This window comes from Stigmatopora nigra, unplaced genomic scaffold, assembly GCF_051989575.1.
Source record: "Stigmatopora nigra isolate UIUO_SnigA unplaced genomic scaffold, RoL_Snig_1.1 HiC_scaffold_24, whole genome shotgun sequence".
Taxonomy (NCBI): Eukaryota; Metazoa; Chordata; class Actinopteri; order Syngnathiformes; family Syngnathidae; genus Stigmatopora; species Stigmatopora nigra.
Window position 1 is genome coordinate 2758223 of NW_027551603.1, and position 17963 is coordinate 2776185.

Consider the following 17963-nt stretch of genomic DNA (forward strand, 5'->3'; position numbering starts at 1 on the left):
GGTATGATGCTCACAGCACCTGGTATTCCCAAGCGGTCTCCCAATCAGGTACTAACCAGGCCGAACCATGCTTGGCTTCCGAGATCGGACGAGATCGGGCCTTTTCAGGGTGGTATGGCCGTGAACGGTACTGCTCTTGCAGATGGACACCCATGAAATGTCGAAAAAGATGCGGGGTATGACGCTCACAGCACCTGGTATTCCCAAGCGGTCTCCCAATCAGGTACTAACCAGGCCGAACAATGCTTGGCTGCCGAGATCGGACGAGATCGGGCCTTTTCAGGGTGGTATGGCCGTGAGCGGTACTGCTCTTGCAGATGGACACCCATGAAATGTCGAAAAAGATGCGGGGTATGATGCTCACAGCACCTGGTATTCCCAAGCGGTCTCCCAATCAGGTACTAACCAGGCCGAACCATGCTTGGCTGCCGAGATCGGACGAGATCGGACGAGATCGGGCCTTTTCAGGGTGGTATGGCCGTGAGCGGTACTGCACTAGCAGATGGACACCCATGAAATGTCGAAAAAGATGCGGGGTATGATGCTCACAGCACCTGGCATTCCCAAGCGGTCTCCCAATCAGGTACTAAACAGGCCGAACCATGCTTGGCTTCCGAGATCGGGCGAGATCGGGCCTTTTCAGGGTGGTATGGCCGTGAGCGGTACTGCACCAGCAGATGGACACCCATGAAATGTCGAAAAAGATGCGGGGTATGATGCTCACAGCACCTGGTATTCCCAAGCGGTCTCCCAATCAGGTACTAACCAGGCCGAACCATGCTTGGCTTCCGAGATCGCACGAGATCGGGCCTTTTCAGGGTGGTATGGCCGTGAGCGGTACTGCACTAGCAGATGGACACTGTCAGGTTCATTAATAATTACCTTCGTCCGTAATTATCAATAACTGCAGGAAGACATCTTATTCAATTATTGACATTTAATTAAATAGAAATGGATACAACAGATAAAAGCCTCCGGAGGGGAGCGTTACAGCAAGTGTCACCTTACAACTTCAGAACGTCTTCCCGAATAGACGTTTTCGTCCCATTCTTATGGTCACAAGTTACAGAGTTGTTGATCATTCCATCACGTATGAGTAAAAACAACATCTGGGACTACAATAACAATCAAAGTATTTTACTAAGAACAAAAACAGGGACTAGACCTAACAACATGTAGATTAGAGTAATTATACAACCTCCTTGACCTAAGAATCATATAATATAATCATAATCATATAATCGTTACATACAGAAAAACCCGAAGTGTACGGTTACATAACGATAACAATATTCTTGTTATTGTCCGAATAGCCCTGTCCTCGTCACCAAGGGCCCACCAAATCTCAAGGACCCAGATTGGGTGGATTGTTTGTATAACCATCCTGGAACAGGCTGTCCAGGTTAAAGATGACTTGGTGTGACCTCAACACTTTTGAAAAACAGAAAGAGAATGATTTAACAAAGTAATGAATTAATACAGAGAAAAGAAAGAGAATGATTTAATAAAGAAATGAATTAATATAACTATTATAATAGTAAAACAGAACAAACCCAACATTCCCCCGTTTTTATAATATGTATGTTATTAGTCATTTCTTAGTAATCACTAAATGGTAATGTCGGGTGACTGTGATTTTTCCCGCCTACTCCTTACTCCCATGGCTGGTCTGAAAGAGAAAAAACATAATTATATTCGTCCAATTGGTCCTCGGATTTACCGTACTCCTGGACCTCACTGCTTTCCCCAAACCGTCCCATAAGATACAACTCATGTACTTTAGAATTTGTAGGGGCAATTGCAGTAGTTATAAGTCGGCTTAGCAAGGAGCGCAAACAGGGGATACTACATCACCCACACAATGTTAGGATAGCGGTAATTGTGCCTATAGTAACCACGAAGGATGTAGCCAAATCTTTAGATTTTCCAAAGGTCTTATCCCACCAATCTGACAATGCGGACGTATCTACTCCAGAGTGCTCTTGCATATTGCGGTTCAGTGTTTGCAGGCCAGTAATGGCCCTGGTGAGAGACCCACTGGGTGACGCGTTGTTCGGTATGAAGGTGCAACATTGTTTTCCAAACATTGCACACACGCCCCCTGTTTCAAGGATCATATCCACCGCTATGCGATTCTGGAACGCCATCAGACTGGTAGCTGCCAGTTGTTCCTTCATGGCCACAAATCCCTGTTCAGTATAATTTCCAAGTTTTGAACATTGTAATGTAAGTAATTTATTCTATCCACATTTTTGTTTGGGGTGATTAGAAGGAAGATAGACTCCCAACCTGCTGCGATCTGATTAGCCAGCTTATACTCATCTGGTACGCCCCAGGGGATGCCAATCGCATCAATGTATGTTGGATCTCCTTCCCTCCATGCCTCTCGACGATGTCGGGAGGGTCGACCCTTCAGCCGAATTATGAGCCGCCAATTGTATCTCCTCCACTGTGGATGGAAAAACAGACATCGGTAAGAGCAGTGAGACCAAAGTACCTAGTCCTGCCGCGTTTCGGCAGGAGTCGTATAATTTATCTACCACCCCGCCACCATAGGCCAGAACGTGGTATCAGGGGTGTAGTTTGTTTTAGAACGCCGGTACACCACGTCATTTATCGCCCCCAGCTTCAGACCATGCCCTGTAAGGTTTAAGCAGGTAAAATGATTAAACAGTGGAAAAATTGACTTCCTATTTACTGCGTAACAGGATAAACACTGTTTCAATATTTTTTTTTTTTTCTTGCCAAGTAGGACACGTTTTTTCATTTGTAAAAACACTTTTCCCCAAAAGAATGGTGATTGAGGGAGTTGTTAGACCCCATCGTTTTTTCCCTTGTCTGGTAGGTTATCCTAATCTTTTGTAAGATGGTTTAGTCTCAATTGAAACTATATGGAGACGTCAAACCCAATATAAAAGAGTTCCCTATAGTTTTATGGTATTGCTTGCTGAGCAATAATCTTTTCAATTAATATTGGTGTTTCCCGTATTTTATTAAGTCAGAAAGTTTATTTTACCCGTCCCCTCAATGTTTCAATTGAGACCACCCTTTTACCAAAGTAGCTCCACCTAGTGCTTGTCCTCTTTACACTCCATTAACAGCGCCCAATTATCCCCCGTTTGGGAAATCCCTGTTTCAGAAATACATTTTCACAGGTTAATATGTCAGTCCAAGCTTTCCAATCTTGACCAATTTCTGCAACAAGGCTTTTCCCAATCTTCAATTTTTTGCTGTTAATGTACCACACATATTTCCCACCATAGATTGCCCCTTTGTATGGCAACCGGGACGTCGCCGAGTCCAAATATATATTTTCATTTTGGAAATTTGATTTAGTAGGTAATGTTAATTAAATGTAAATGTGTATGTTTCTCGGTTTACCCTCCCGTAAGAAGGTGTATCCTCAATTGAAACGCCTCCGCCTTTTTCTCCAACTGGAGAAAACAACCCTACTGTGGAAAGGAATAGAATCACAATCATCATTAATCTCATTGCCCCAAAAGCAATAATTGTTTTCAACATGACTTTTTGTCTTTGTTTAGGGAGTTTTCCTCTTGAAACGTTTCAATTTAGACAACCTTCTTACTGTGGGAAAGGTGCATCCGTGTCCCCTTTCAGTAACAAGGACCCTCCCACTTTGCGTTGCTCCGATGTTTCTTCTTTTATGCTGCTTATCAGCATCCAGTCTTCAAGAATCACCGTCGCTTCGTCCGTTTCCTGTTAAGAAGCAAAATCTCCCTCTGATAGTCTAAATTTGGTGTGTGCGTTTTTTTTTCTCTGATAGATTCGCCTCATCATCCAATTGTCATTGTGTGGTGAATAATAACAATTTGTAAGGTCTACCAAACAGGACTTCATATAAGGTCCGCCAATTGTGGATGGTAGACAACTATTATATTAACAAAATGGGAGCCATTATCACTATAAATAGTTTCTGGAATTCCATATCGTGGAATGATATCCATATGATCTAATAAAATAAAATAAAATCTATATGTATTTTTTTGAAATGGATATGTGGGTATGCATATAGATTTAAACCCTAAGCCTTGTAGTGCCGTTGTAGCAAGGCCACCTCCCCCTTGTCGAGACATAGGTCTTCCCTTGACTCAAGCCCAAATTATTTTCTTTATTGATCTTTTATTGATAGATTATGTCTCGGTGGTCTGCCAATCAAAAAACACAAAAAGACAAACTATCATTCACGCTCACACTCATAAAAAAAGAATTTAGTGTGTTCAACCAGTCTAGCATCCATAATTTCATTTTGTGGGAGTAAACTGGAGTACCCGGAGAAAATCCACAAATTCTCGAGGACGCCATGAATACCCCACATTCCGGAAAGTCTGGATCCAGCCCGCATTCATTAGTAGATCCTTTAATATACACACCCCCACTCTAGCATTTTAACCGTTTGTAAAAAAATTCCTTCAAGTTTCACACAAAGTTATATCCTCTTTAATGCTATCAGTTTAGCTGTTTGTTCCCCGAATTGAGGTGGCAATAGTTTCACATCTAAGGTTTTTATTTTCACAGCCGCCATGACCTAATGGCCCCCTATCAGGTTTTTGGAAAATCCCAATTTCCTCTAATAGCATGCCAATCACCTTTTAATGCGGCCATCCAATTTTGTTTCTACTTGTTTCAGGTGATAAGATAATCTCCCCCATTTGTAAAACAAATTCATCCACGCCTAATTTATACAACATGACGCCTACTTGTTTTAGATATGGGGTCCCCAATTTCCCAAAATTTCCCAGAATTAATGTACTACCACATCCTGTCAAAAACCCAAAACGACTAACATAACCTGTTTCTAAGCCAGATTCTGGAATTTGGAGAATTTCTCCTTTCCCTCCCTTATCTAAGCTTGTTATTGCCACTCGTTATCACTGTAACATTCAGGCGTATTAACCCCATCGTTGCTAAAGTTCTCACCAATTTGCATGCCCTTAAAGCAGTAAAAAGCAACGTTATTTGGTTGTATCAATTGACCAATGCTTATCCAATCCGTAATATCCTTAAAGTCACCAATATGACCTGTGACAAAGCATATTTCCTCCCGCCAGGACAACAGACAATGTTCTTTCAAGTGCACTTTGAAAAACATTCCATGTTACTCCATTCTTAGGGAAAATATGCTCATCCTAAACCAATTATTTTATTTACAATTCACCTAATTATTTGGATGAATGCCATGAATTTTATCATGCCACTATTGCATTGTAAATTTCCCATCTGATGTCGTTAACAGCCAAATAATTCAATACCTACTATACTTTGTAAATCACCTCATATGATGTTTACTTAAGACAAGAGTCATTTCCCATAGCCTGTTACCAAAACAAAAATCTACAACAATTAAATTAGAGAAATCAACCTTTTGTTAGACAATTCCTAATTACAAACTTTAATGTTTTAAAAACCTTATCGTCACCAATATACCATAATTTTGTAAATTTTGTCATCCTGGCCTTTTTTTCTTTTAAACAGCCAACCTCCTGGATTAAAGTATTTTGAATAATCAAAAAATTCTGAAATAGTATTCATATTATTTTATCCTCCAAAAGCTAGTTTCCTTTAACTAAGAGCCCTTTGAAATCCACAATTGCTCAAAAATGACTATTTTGGTCTATTTCCCAAATCCAAAGCTTTTTACCAAATCAACCTTTTACTAAACAGATTTTCTATCCTCTTAATACATTTCATTTTAAAACCCAAAATATCAATGCGAAAGCATCCGCATAGCCTTGCATTTCTTGCAGACCATGTATTGTTCTTATTCTGAAAAGTCCAAACAGAAAACGCAATTAGCCGTTAACTATGACCTCCACTCTTGCTGCGAAAACAGCATTGTTATCTTATGTTTACAAACCAGCTTTTTCCCTGTGCCCAAATACAACGCTTTTTAGAGAAGACAACCATTAAAACGTCAAATTAACCCCTCTTCCGATATTCAACTACATCACAATATTTTTCCAAGACCCCATATATCCAGAATATGTATGCTGCAAGCACAACAATATGGCAAAAACCCATTTTCTGCCCTCAAGTTTGCTTCAGCACCCCCAAGGCCAATTATTATTATTATAATGTCTTCACGGAAGGGATCACAAAATTTTAGTTGTTTACACGGTCCGAACGCTCCCGAAAGCCCAACACAGTTAAATCGTCTGCCCCGCGGCCCACATGTTTCACTCCCATCTAATCAGCAGCCGCTGCACCAGAAACGCTTCCCCCGCAGTTGACACATTTTTTGGCAAGTCTAGAGCATAATAAAAACACAGGTGACATTCCCTGCTAAAATTTAAATGATCATTTTGTATATATTCTTTTGTCTTTTTAAACACCATCTTCCCGTTAGCGGACGGGATCAAAAACCAAGCTGCAATAAGCCATCACATTGCTGTAAATTGACAGTACATATAGGTTATATTAACAAAGCACCACCCGCACTTGGAAATAACCATTCTAATTGTTGTTATACAAGCCCAAGCATCACAAAAAAAACCCAATTTATTGTAATCACAAAACGTCATACCCGGATTAACCAAATCAAATACCAGTGTCCCCATTAATTTTCTAGCTCCCTTTATTTTTGTTAAACTTCCTCCGCGCCCGTCACCTATCTCGGTAAATATTTTCCCCGTCAGCCGAGGAGGCCCCGCTATTTTTTCCTTACCAAACAGTACTTTCCCGCAGCCACGGTCTTAAATATATCCCCGTTATCCGAGGGAGCCCCCACTATTTTCCCAAAATAGTATTTTTAACTTCTCCCCGGCCTTATTTTGCCATTAGTGTCTGTGGAACAAGCTGTTACACTTTTATCCACTCACATATTATTTATATATGTATATTACCTCTATGCATTAGTGCATATATTATCCTGCATTCTATGCATTTTAAGCTGGCCAGCAAACCCATATTTATTTATCCATAAATATAGCTGTGTAATATTTTTAAAGCGCTTTGTCTTTCCAATTTTTTCCAATCCTTACAAGTTAGACGTATTTTTTGGATCGTCATCCAAACCCGCCTTACAACACGTGTTTCCCATATTTTACTTTTATTTTTTGTAGTGAGTTCGTGTGCCTCACACAGTTAACTCTATTATTTATTATTATTATTAATATTATTATTATCTATTCGACTGTATCGACTGTATCTCCTAGGCCTTTCCTAATTTTACTGCAGAAACCACACAAACACCATACAACGTATATTCGTGCCTACCCTTTAGACACAGGACACTCCCCGGCCCCAATATTGTACCTCTAGTACAATATATTCGTGCCTACCCCTGAGACACAGGACACTTTCCAGCAAAGTGCCCCACCGTACCTGCCATTGACTAGTATAAACACAGGGTTTTATCGCCGTCACCCAGGACGCGAAACCAGCCCAACAATGGACCTCACATACAATGTCCCTTTAACGCATTTGGAAACACCTTCACAACATGCAGACATTAATGTGGACTTACCCGTGATCCATCAGATGTCTCCCTCCAGCAGGAAAAGTCTTCAACCGCCGAGAATCCAGGCGCCCCCGTCGAAAAACTCCGGCCCACCAAGGGTTTTGAAGACGCCGTGCGCACGGTCACTTACCAGATGTCGAACAGCAGCGCCTGGGTTCTCGCTCCGGTATATTGACCTCCATGGCTCAGAAGGACCAAAATGTCAGGTTCATTAATAATTACCTTCGTCCGTAATTATCAATAACTGCAGGAAGACATCTTATTCAATTATTGACATTTAATTAAATAGAAATGGATACAACAGATAAAAGCCTCCGGAGGGGAGCGTTACAGCAAGTGTCACCTTACAACTTCCGAACGTCTTCCCGAATAGACGTTTTCGTCCCATTCTTATGGTCACAAGTTACAGAGTTGTTGATCATTCCATCACGTATGAGTAAAAACAACATCTGGGACTACAATAACAATCAAAGTATTTTACTAATAACAAAAACAGGGACTAGACCTAACAACATGTAGATTAGAGTAATTATACAACCTCCTTGACCTAAGAATCATATAATATAATCATAATCATATAATCGTTAATCGTTACATACAGAAAAACCCGAAGTGTACGGTTACATAACGATAACAATATTCTTGTTATTGTCCGAATAGCCCTGTCCTCGTCACCAAGGGCCCACCAAATCTCAAGGACCCAGATTGGGTGGATTATCTGTATAACCATCCTGGAACAGGCTGTCCAGGTTAAAGATGACTTGGTGTGACCTCAACACTTTTGAAAAACAGAAAGAGAATGATTTAACAAAGTAATGAATTAATACAGAGAAAAGAAAGAGAATGATTTAATAAAGAAATGAATTAATATAACTATTATAATAGTAAAACAGAACAAACCCAACAGACACCCATGAAATGTCGAAGAAGATGCGGGGCATGGTTCTCACAGCACCTGGTATTCCCAAGCGGTCTCCCAATCTGGTACTAAACAAGTCTAACCATGCTTGGCTTCCGAGATCGGGCGAGATCGGGCCTTTTCAGGGTGGTATGGCCGTGAGCGGTACTGCTTTTGCAGATGGACACCCATGAAATGTCGAAAAAGATGCGGGGCATGGTTCTCACAGCACCTGGTATTCCCAAGCGGTCTCCCAATCTGGTACTAAACAAGTCTAACCATGCTTGGCTTCCGAGATCGGGCGAGATCGGGCCTTTTCAGGGTGGTATGGCCGTGAGCGGTACTGCTTTTGCAGATGGACACCCATGAAATGTCGAAAAAGATGCGGGGTATGATGCTCACAGCACCTGGTATTCCCAAGCGGTCTCCCAACCAGGTACTAACCAGGCCCAACCATGCTTGGCTTCCGAGATCGGACGAGATCGGGCCTTTTCAGGGTGGTATGGCCGTGAGCGGTACTGCACTAGCAGATGGACACCCATGAAATGTCGAAAAAGATGCGGGGTATGATGCTCACAGCACCTGGTATTCCCAAGCGGTCTCCCAATCAGGTACTAACCAGGCCGAACCATGCTTGGCTTCCGAGATCGGACGAGATCAGGCCTTTTCAGGGTGGTATGGCCGTGAGCGGTACTGCTCTTGCAGATGGACACCCATGAGCTAAAGTATTAATTCGACCTTCTACACCTGCTACCCAAATCAATTGGGATTTGACATTATTCAAAGTCAGTTGGAATATTCAGGTTATAAAAGAGGGGGGAAAAGGCAGGAATATATACAGCTATGTTTTACTTTTGTGCATTTCAGGCCAAATTGGTATTTGTCTTTGAGTCAGCAATAATAACAAAGGAGTAAAGTCAGCTTGATTGCAGTAAGACTTTTTGCACTCTATACACTCAATTTTCACATGTTGTTTTACTTCTGGACGCTGCAAATGGACTGCACATCTGTTGCATCGTGTGTGTATATATGTGTATTACCGTACTTTGAATTTTGATTTAAACCTTTACAACCCAACTACCTCAGATCAAGCAATTATAATGTAAAGTAGTAGATGTTTAAAAAAAGCACCAAATGCAAAAAGATAACAAAATAACAATACTAAATAGTCAAATAAGCAACTCCATTATTCTTTTAGAGAAAATATCTCAGCGGGGTCAAGTCATTCAATTCAAATCGACTGGTAATCAGATTCAATTAAAGACTAACTGATTGGGTGCAATGTTGTAGTGGCAGCACAACTAAATGAATGCACTGAATTTAAATGGGATTTATAAGTGTTTTCACATTTTATACTGTAAAACAAAAAATCACATAGGATTTATGGTTAAACACTGGAGCTACAGAATTTTACCAGAAATTACATTCAATTGGTATAGCACTTCAATAACCACCAATTTATTGGAACACTATTGTAGATTTTTCATTTCACTGAAACTAAAATTATATTGCTCCACCACCACATGCACACACCCCTTTTTTACTGTATAACTCTAGCAACCACAAGTATTTTATTTTTATTTTTTTAAGAAGAAAATGACTGACTATTCTTCTGTCTGTTCAGATATCACTACTTTTACATGATAAGAGAAGTAATTTTTAAAGAAGGCTCAGCAAAATACCCAGCATTCAATAGTACTGGCATGCTGGATCTTGCAAACTACACTCCTCAACTGCACGGAAAAAAAATAGAAAAAAACAGTCATACATTGTCCGCAGTACTTTCCACTCATTCGCTTACACTTTGTACTCCATCCTTTCTACACAAAAAGCATCATCCCGCTGTTACAGAGTAAAGAAGGTTGCACAGAGTCCTTTTCTTGCTGTTCTGTCTCTTTAGAACAGAAGGACACTTTGCGCTTCACAGAATGCAAGTCTACAAGTACTGCTGCTTAGATGTGGTTGAATGTTAGGCCCCTAAGAAATACATGTGAAGCAACAGCAATGCTTTACAAGGTGTCTATTGTTTATATAAATAAACATAAAACAGGTTACGAAAACATGCTGTAAAATCCAAATCATATTTTATCATAGTTTCACATGCTTAAACTAATAGTAATTGTTTAGTATAAATGATCGTCATGTGAAAGACATTGTTAAGTATTCTTTCATTCATTCATTCTCTCAACCGCTTATCCTCACAAGGGTCACGGGGGGTGCTAAGGCCTATCCCAGCTATCTACGGGCACCAGGCGGGGGACAAAAGAATGAACATAATTTAAAGTAATTGCTCTACAGTTGTACTGCATACCGGAGGTCATTTAATTCATTCAGATCAAGAACCTCAAATAACATATCGGCTGGTATTGTTGGAGATGGAAATCCAACTCATTTTATCTCTGAGGGCTAGCTGCGAATGCACTTGCATTATGTCAGTAAAATTCTAGAAATCATAGCGAAAGGGTTATTTTTCAAGAAAATCTGTTCCCGAAAGACCGACAAATTGTCTTTATTTGATGCTCTTGTCAGGAGAGGTTGGATTGCCTTTCCTGGCATGACGTCACGATAACTATCAGCTGTCACTAATTACGTGATTAGATTATTTTTGGCGTCACTGGACAAGGTCCAAGTGGACATGGGGAAGCTGGAGCACCTCTTTGAGTCCAGGGCCAAAGAGACGCCATGGGCCAAGAAAGCGCCAGAGAGCAAAAAGTCCGAGATCCTGGTCCTGGACTCCAAGCGGAGCACCGCCATCAACATCGGGATGACGGTCCTGCCCGCCGTTCACGTCATCAAGAGCGCCATCCTCAACTTTGACGACTTTGCCATCAACAAGGAGGGTGTGGAGAAGATCCTGAGCATGACGCCCACAGAGGAGGAGAAGCAGAAGATCCGCGAGGCTCGCTCGGCCAATCCCGACGTTCCCCTGGGGACGGCCGAGGAATTCCTCTCGGGCCTGGCTTCCGTCAGCGCCTTGACCCCCCGCCTGCAGCTGTGGTCTTTCAAACTCAACTATGAGGCACTCGAGCAGGAGATCGCCGAGCCCCTGTTTGACCTGAAGTTGGGCATGGAGCAGCTGGCCGGCAACCGGACCTTCAAGAAGATCCTGGCCACGCTGCTGGCCGTGGGGAACTTCCTCAACGGGTGTCCTCCTCACCAGAATCTTCAGGCTCCCTCCATGGTGAATCAATTCCTCTGGGCATAGGCATAAGATAACTTGGGCGCTCTCTGGTGGTTGTACGCACCTGGGCATCATGATGAAACGGTAAAGGCTTCCCAGGGCGACGTGCATAGCAGTGGTGGGGCGTATGAGTACGCTGCGGCTCTAACTCTTCTACCAGCTGTGGCTCATCTCTAGAAATGATGTGCCTGAGAGCCCCGCACCACGGTGTGTCCATTACAAAATTCCTAAACGATTCTGAGGGGTTTCTTATACATTCCAAGCAGTCCGGTGTCTTCGAGGTGGATGGTTTGCGTCGCCGAGTGCGTCTGCGCGAGCGTGGGTGGCGCTCCGCTGGGTCCATAATGGTTGGATCGTGCTGTTACGATTTCGCCGCGTAGTGCGACGCGATCGTAGGGTAAGTTGAACCCAGATGCAGAGTCGCCGAAGTAATTGGAAAGGTGAGGCAGATCTGTAGCTCTTGTTGGTTGATTTAATAAACGGGGTAACATAACTTAAACAACTTGGCTTGACCACTCATTACAAACGAACTGAACATGCGGCGTGGCGTCAATGGAAACAGCAATTACTACGAGGATTAACAGGAAACGAAACCAGAACTTAACCAGTCGATCCAACCGCGTCCACAGAAAATCATAATGCTTAAATACCAAAAATAATCTAATCACGTAATTAGTGACAGCTGATAGTTATCGTGACGTCATGCCAGGAAAGGCAATCCAACCACTCCTGACAGCTCTGAGTGATTTTGGATCCTTTGTTTCTCCCCCAAGTAATGAGGACATGTTCTTTTTAAGATAGCTCTCCATCTAAGTCCTACTATAGGTCCAGTCTTGGTAAAAGGTGCATGATGACAACTGATCTATCTGAAATCCAGAATTTGATCTGGATTTCAGATAGATCACCCATGAAATGTCGAAAAAGATGCGGGGTATGATGCTCACAGCACCTGGTATTCCCAAGCGGTCTCCCAATCAGGTACTAACCAGGCCGTACCATGCTTGGCTTCCGAGATCGAACGAGATCGGGCCTTTTCAGGGTGGTATGGCCGTGAGCGGTACTGCTCCTGCAGATGGACACCCATGAAATGTCGAAAAAGATGCGGGGTATGATGCTCACTGCACCTGGTATTCCCAAGCGGTCTCCCAATCAGGTACTAACCAGGCCGAACCATGCTTGGCTTCCGAGATCGGACGAGATCGGGCCTTTTCAGGGTGGTATGGCCGTGAGCGGTACTGCATTTGCAGATGGACACCCATGAAATGTCGAAAAAGATGCGGGGTATGCTGCTCACAGCACCTGGTATTCCCAAGCGGTCTCCCAATCAGGTACTAAACAGGCCGAACCATGCTTGGCTTCCGAGATCGGAGGAGATCGGGCCTTTTCAGGGTGGTATGGCCGTGAGCGGTACCGCTCTTGCAGATGGACACCCATGAAATGTCGAAAAAGATGCGGGGTATGATGCTCACAGCACCTGGTATTCCCAAGCGGTCTCCCAATCAGGTACTAACCAGGCCGAACCATGCTTGGCTTCCGAGATCAGACGAGATCGGGCCTTTTCAGGGTGGTATGGCCGTGAACGGTACTGCACTAGCAGATGGACACCCATGAAATGTCGAAAAAGATGCGGGGCATGGTTCTCACAGCACCTGGTATTCCCAAGCGGTCTCCCAATCTGGTACTAAACAAGTCTAACCATGCTTGGCTTCCGAGATCGGGCGAGATGGGGTCTTTTCAGGGTGGTATGGCCGTGAGCGGTACTGCTTTTGCAGATGGACACCCATGAAATGTCGAAAAAGATGCGGGGTATGATGCTCACAGCACCTGGTATTCCCAAGCGGTCTCCCAACCAGGTACTAACCAGGCCCAACCATGCTTGACTTCCAAGATCGGACGAGATCGGGCCTTTTCAGGGTGGTATGGCCGTGAGCGGTACTGCACTAGCAGATGGACACCCATGAAATGTCGAAAAAGATGCGGGGTATGATGCTCACAGCACCTGGTATTCCCAAGCGGTCTCCCAATCAGGTACTAACCAGGCCGAACAATGCTTGGCTTCCGAGATCGGACGAGATCAGGCCTTTTCAGGGTGGTATGGCCGTGAGCGGTACTGCTCTTGCAGATGGACACCCATGAGCTAAAGTATTAATTCGACCTTCTACACCTGCTACCCAAATCAATTGGGATTTGACATTATTCAAAGTCAGTTGGAATATTCAGGTTATAAAAGAGGGGGGAAAAGGCAGGAATATATACAGCTATGTTTTACTTTTGTGCATTTCAGGCCAAATTGGTATTTGTCTTTGAGTCAGCAATAATAACAAAGGAGTAAAGTCAGCTTGATTGCAGTAAGACTTTTTGCACTCTATACACTCAATTTTCACATGTTGTTTTACTTCTGGACGCTGCAAATGGACTGCACATCTGTTGCATCGTGTGTGTATATATGTGTATTACCGTACTTTGAATTTTGATTTAAACCTTTACAACCCAACTACCTCAGATCAAGCAATTATAATGTAAAGTAGTAGATGTTTAAAAAAAGCACCAAATGCAAAAAGATAACAAAATAACAATACTAAATAGTCAAATAAGCAACTCCATTATTCTTTTAGAGAAAATATCTCAGCGGGGTCAAGTCATTCAATTCAAATCGACTGGTAATCAGATTCAATTAAAGACTAACTGATTGGGTGCAATGTTGTAGTGGCAGCACAACTAAATGAATTCACTGAATTTAAATGGGATTTATAAGTGTTTTCACATTTTATACTGTAAAACAAAAAATCACATAGGATTTATGGTTAAACACTGGAGCTACAGAATTTTACCAGAAATTACATTCAATTGGTATAGCACTTCAATAACCACCAATTTATTGGAACACTATTGTAGATTTTTCATTTCACTGAAACTAAAATTATATTGCTCCACCACCACATGCACACACCCCTTTTTTACTGTATAACTCTAGCAACCACAAGTATTTTATTTTTATTTTTTTAAGAAGAAAATGACTGACTATTCTTCTGTCTGTTCAGATATCACTACTTTTACATGATAAGAGAAGTAATTTTTAAAGAAGGCTCAGCAAAATACCCAGCATTCAATAGTACTGGCATGCTGGATCTTGCAAACTATACTCCTCAACTGCACGGAAAAAAAATAGAAAAAAACAGTCATACATTGTCTGCAGTACTTTCCACTCATTCGCTTACACTTTGTACTCCATCCTTTCTACACAAAAAGCATCATCCCGCTGTTACAGAGTAAAGAAGGTTGCACAGAGTCCTTTTCTTGCTGTTCTGTCTCTTTAGAACAGAAGGACACTTTGCGCTTCACAGAATGCAAGTCTACAAGTACTGCTGCTTAGATGTGGTTGAATGTTAGGCCCCTAAGAAATACATGTGAAGCAACAGCAATGCTTTACAAGGTGTCTATTGTTTATATAAATAAACATAAAACAGGTTACGAAAACATGCTGTAAAATCCAAATCATATTTTATCATAGTTTCACATGCTTAAACTAATAGTAATTGTTTAGTATAAATGATCGTCATGTGAAAGACATTGTTTAGTATTCTTTAATTCATTCATTCTCTCAACCGCTTATCCTCACAAGGGTCACGGGGGGTGCTAAGGCCTATCCCAGCTATCTACGGGCACCAGGCGGGGGACAAAAGAATGAACATAATTTAAAGTAATTGCTCTACAGTTGTACTGCATACCGGAGGTCATTTAATTCATTCAGATCAAGAACCTCAAATAACATATCGGCTGGTATTGTTGGAGATGGAAATCCAACTCATTTTATCTCTGAGGGCTAGCTGCGAATGCACTTGCATTATGTCAGTAAAATTCTAGAAATCATAGCGAAAGGGTTATTTTTCAAGAAAATCTGTTCCCGAAAGACCGACAAATTGTCTTTATTTGATGCTCTTGTCAGGAGAGGTTGGATTGCCTTTCCTGGCATGACGTCACGATAACTATCAGCTGTCACTAATTACGTGATTAGATTATTTTTGGCGTCACTGGACAAGGTCCAAGTGGACATGGGGAAGCTGGAGCACCTCTTTGAGTCCAGGGCCAAAGAGACGCCATGGGCCAAGAAAGCGCCGGAGAGCAAAAAGTCCGAGATCCTGGTTCTGGACTCCAAGCGGAGCACCGCCATCAACATCGGGATGACGGTCCTGCCCGCCGTTCACGTCATCAAGAGCGCCATCCTCAACTTTGACGACTTTGCCATCAACAAGGAGGGTGTGGAGAAGATCCTGAGCATGACGCCCACAGAGGAGGAGAAGCAGAAGATCCGCGAGGCTCGCTCGGCCAATCCCGACGTTCCCCTGGGGACGGCCGAGGAATTCCTCTCGGGCCTGGCTTCCGTCAGCGCCTTGACCCCCCGCCTGCAGCTGTGGTCTTTCAAACTCAACTATGAGGCACTCGAGCAGGAGATCGCCGAGCCCCTGTTTGACCTGAAGTTGGGCATGGAGCAGCTGGCCGGCAACCGGACCTTCAAGAAGATCCTGGCCACGCTGCTGGCCGTGGGGAACTTCCTCAACGGGTGTCCTCCTCACCAGAATCTTCAGGCTCCCTCCATGGTGAATCAATTCCTCTGGGCATAGGCATAAGATAACTTGGGCGCTCTCTGGTGGTTGTACGCACCTGGGCATCATGATGAAACGGTAAAGGCTTCCCAGGGCGACGTGCATAGCAGTGGTGGGGCGTATGAGTACGCTGCGGCTCTAACTCTTCTACCAGCTGTGGCTCATCTCTAGAAATGATGTGCCTGAGAGCCCCGCACCACGGTGTGTCCATTACAAAATTCCTAAACGATTCTGAGGGGTTTCTTATACATTCCAAGCAGTCCGGTGTCTTCGAGGTGGATGGTTTGCGTCGCCGAGTGCGTCGGCGCGAGCGTGGGTGGCGCTCCGCTGGGTCCATAATGGTTGGATCGTGCTGTTACGATTTCGCCGCGTAGTGCGACGCGATCGTAGGGTAAGTTGAACCCAGATGCAGAGTCGCCGAAGTAATTGGAAAGGTGAGGCAGATCTGTAGCTCTTGTTGGTTGATTTAATAAACGGGGTAACATAACTTAAACAACTTGGCTTGACCACTCATTACAAACGAACTGAACATGCGGCGTGGCGTCAATGGAAACAGCAATTACTACGAGGATTAACAGGAAACGAAACCAGAACTTAACCAGTCGATCCAACCGCGTCCACAGAAAATCATAATGCTTAAATACCAAAAATAATCTAATCACGTAATTAGTGACAGCTGATAGTTATCGTGACGTCATGCCAGGAAAGGCAATCCAACCACTCCTGACAGCTCTGAGTGATTTTGGATCCTTTGTTTCTCCCCCAAGTAATGAGGACATGTTCTTTTTAAGATAGCTCTCCATCTAAGTCCTACTATAGGTCCAGTCTTGGTAAAAGGTGCATGATGACAACTGATCTATCTGAAATCCAGAATTTGATCTGGATTTCAGATAGATCACCCATGAAATGTCGAAAAAGATGCGGGGTATGATGCTCACAGCACCTGGTATTCCCAAGCGGTCTCCCAATCAGGTACTAAACAGGCCGAACCATGCTTGGCTGCCGAGATCGGACGAGATCGGGCCTTTTCAGGGTGGTATGGCCGTGAGCGGTACTGCTCTTGCAGATGGACACCCATGAAATGTCGAAAAAGATGCGGGGCATGATGCTCACAGCACCTGGTATTCCCAAGCGGTCTACCAATCAGGTACGAACCAGGCCGAACCATGCTTGGCTGCCGAGATCGGATGAGATCGGGCGAGATCGGGCCTTTTCAGGGTGGTATGGCCGTGAGCGGTACTGCTTTTGCAGATGGACACCCATGAAATGTCGAAAAAGATGCGGGGCAAGATGCTCACAGCATCTGGTATTCCCAAGCGGTCTCCCAATCAGGTACTAAACAGGCGGAACTCTGCTTGGCTGCCGAGATCGGACGAGATCGGGCGAGATCGGGCCTTATCAGGGTGGTATGGCCGTGAGCGGTACTGCTCTTGCAGATGGACACCCATGAAATGTCGAAAAAGGTGCGGGGTATGATGCTCACAGCACCTGGTATTCCCAACCAGTCTCCCAATCAGGTACCAACCAGGCCGAACCATGCTTGGCTGCCGAGATCGGACGAGATCGGGCGAGATCGGGCCTTTTCAGGGTGGTATGGCCGTGAGCGGTACTGCTCTTGCAGATGGACACCCATGAAATGTCGAAAAAGATGCGGGGTATGATGCTCACAGCACCTGGTATTCCCAAGCGGTCTCCCAATCAGGTTCTAACCAGGCCGAACCATGCTTGGCTGCCGAGATCGGACGAGATCGGGCGAGATCGGGCCTTTTCAGGGTGGTATGGCCGTGAGTGGTACTGTACTAG

At 43.6% G+C, this 17963-nt stretch overlaps 2 non-coding genes and 18 pseudogenes across 2 annotated transcripts; all 20 read right to left on the reverse strand.

Moving 5' to 3' along the window:
- Positions 1–7: 7 nt before the first annotated feature.
- LOC144185360 (5S ribosomal RNA) lies at positions 8–126 on the reverse strand (annotated as a pseudogene).
- Positions 127–182: 56 nt separating this feature from the next.
- LOC144190429 (5S ribosomal RNA) lies at positions 183–301 on the reverse strand (annotated as a pseudogene).
- Positions 302–357: 56 nt separating this feature from the next.
- LOC144182957 (5S ribosomal RNA) lies at positions 358–486 on the reverse strand (annotated as a pseudogene).
- A 56-nt stretch (positions 487–542) lies between these two features.
- On the reverse strand, positions 543–661 carry LOC144191232 (5S ribosomal RNA; annotated as a pseudogene).
- A 56-nt stretch (positions 662–717) lies between these two features.
- Positions 718–836, reverse strand: LOC144187897 (5S ribosomal RNA; annotated as a pseudogene).
- Positions 837–8420: 7584 nt separating this feature from the next.
- On the reverse strand, positions 8421–8539 carry LOC144183505 (5S ribosomal RNA; annotated as a pseudogene).
- A 56-nt stretch (positions 8540–8595) lies between these two features.
- On the reverse strand, positions 8596–8714 carry LOC144183508 (5S ribosomal RNA; annotated as a pseudogene).
- A 56-nt stretch (positions 8715–8770) lies between these two features.
- LOC144181706 (5S ribosomal RNA) lies at positions 8771–8889 on the reverse strand. The gene has a single exon (XR_013324722.1). It is a non-coding gene; the product is annotated as a 5S ribosomal RNA (ribosomal RNA).
- Positions 8890–8945: 56 nt separating this feature from the next.
- LOC144187832 (5S ribosomal RNA) lies at positions 8946–9064 on the reverse strand (annotated as a pseudogene).
- A 3429-nt stretch (positions 9065–12493) lies between these two features.
- LOC144183983 (5S ribosomal RNA) lies at positions 12494–12612 on the reverse strand (annotated as a pseudogene).
- A 56-nt stretch (positions 12613–12668) lies between these two features.
- Positions 12669–12787, reverse strand: LOC144189011 (5S ribosomal RNA; annotated as a pseudogene).
- Positions 12788–12843: 56 nt separating this feature from the next.
- Positions 12844–12962, reverse strand: LOC144189316 (5S ribosomal RNA; annotated as a pseudogene).
- Positions 12963–13018: 56 nt separating this feature from the next.
- LOC144187390 (5S ribosomal RNA) lies at positions 13019–13137 on the reverse strand (annotated as a pseudogene).
- A 56-nt stretch (positions 13138–13193) lies between these two features.
- Positions 13194–13312, reverse strand: LOC144186396 (5S ribosomal RNA; annotated as a pseudogene).
- Positions 13313–13368: 56 nt separating this feature from the next.
- LOC144183465 (5S ribosomal RNA) lies at positions 13369–13487 on the reverse strand. The gene has a single exon (XR_013324756.1). It is a non-coding gene; the product is annotated as a 5S ribosomal RNA (ribosomal RNA).
- Positions 13488–13543: 56 nt separating this feature from the next.
- Positions 13544–13662, reverse strand: LOC144190550 (5S ribosomal RNA; annotated as a pseudogene).
- Positions 13663–17091: 3429 nt separating this feature from the next.
- LOC144188919 (5S ribosomal RNA) lies at positions 17092–17210 on the reverse strand (annotated as a pseudogene).
- A 56-nt stretch (positions 17211–17266) lies between these two features.
- LOC144185017 (5S ribosomal RNA) lies at positions 17267–17395 on the reverse strand (annotated as a pseudogene).
- A 241-nt stretch (positions 17396–17636) lies between these two features.
- LOC144186575 (5S ribosomal RNA) lies at positions 17637–17765 on the reverse strand (annotated as a pseudogene).
- A 56-nt stretch (positions 17766–17821) lies between these two features.
- On the reverse strand, positions 17822–17950 carry LOC144186855 (5S ribosomal RNA; annotated as a pseudogene).
- Between the last annotated feature and the right edge of the window lie 13 nt (positions 17951–17963).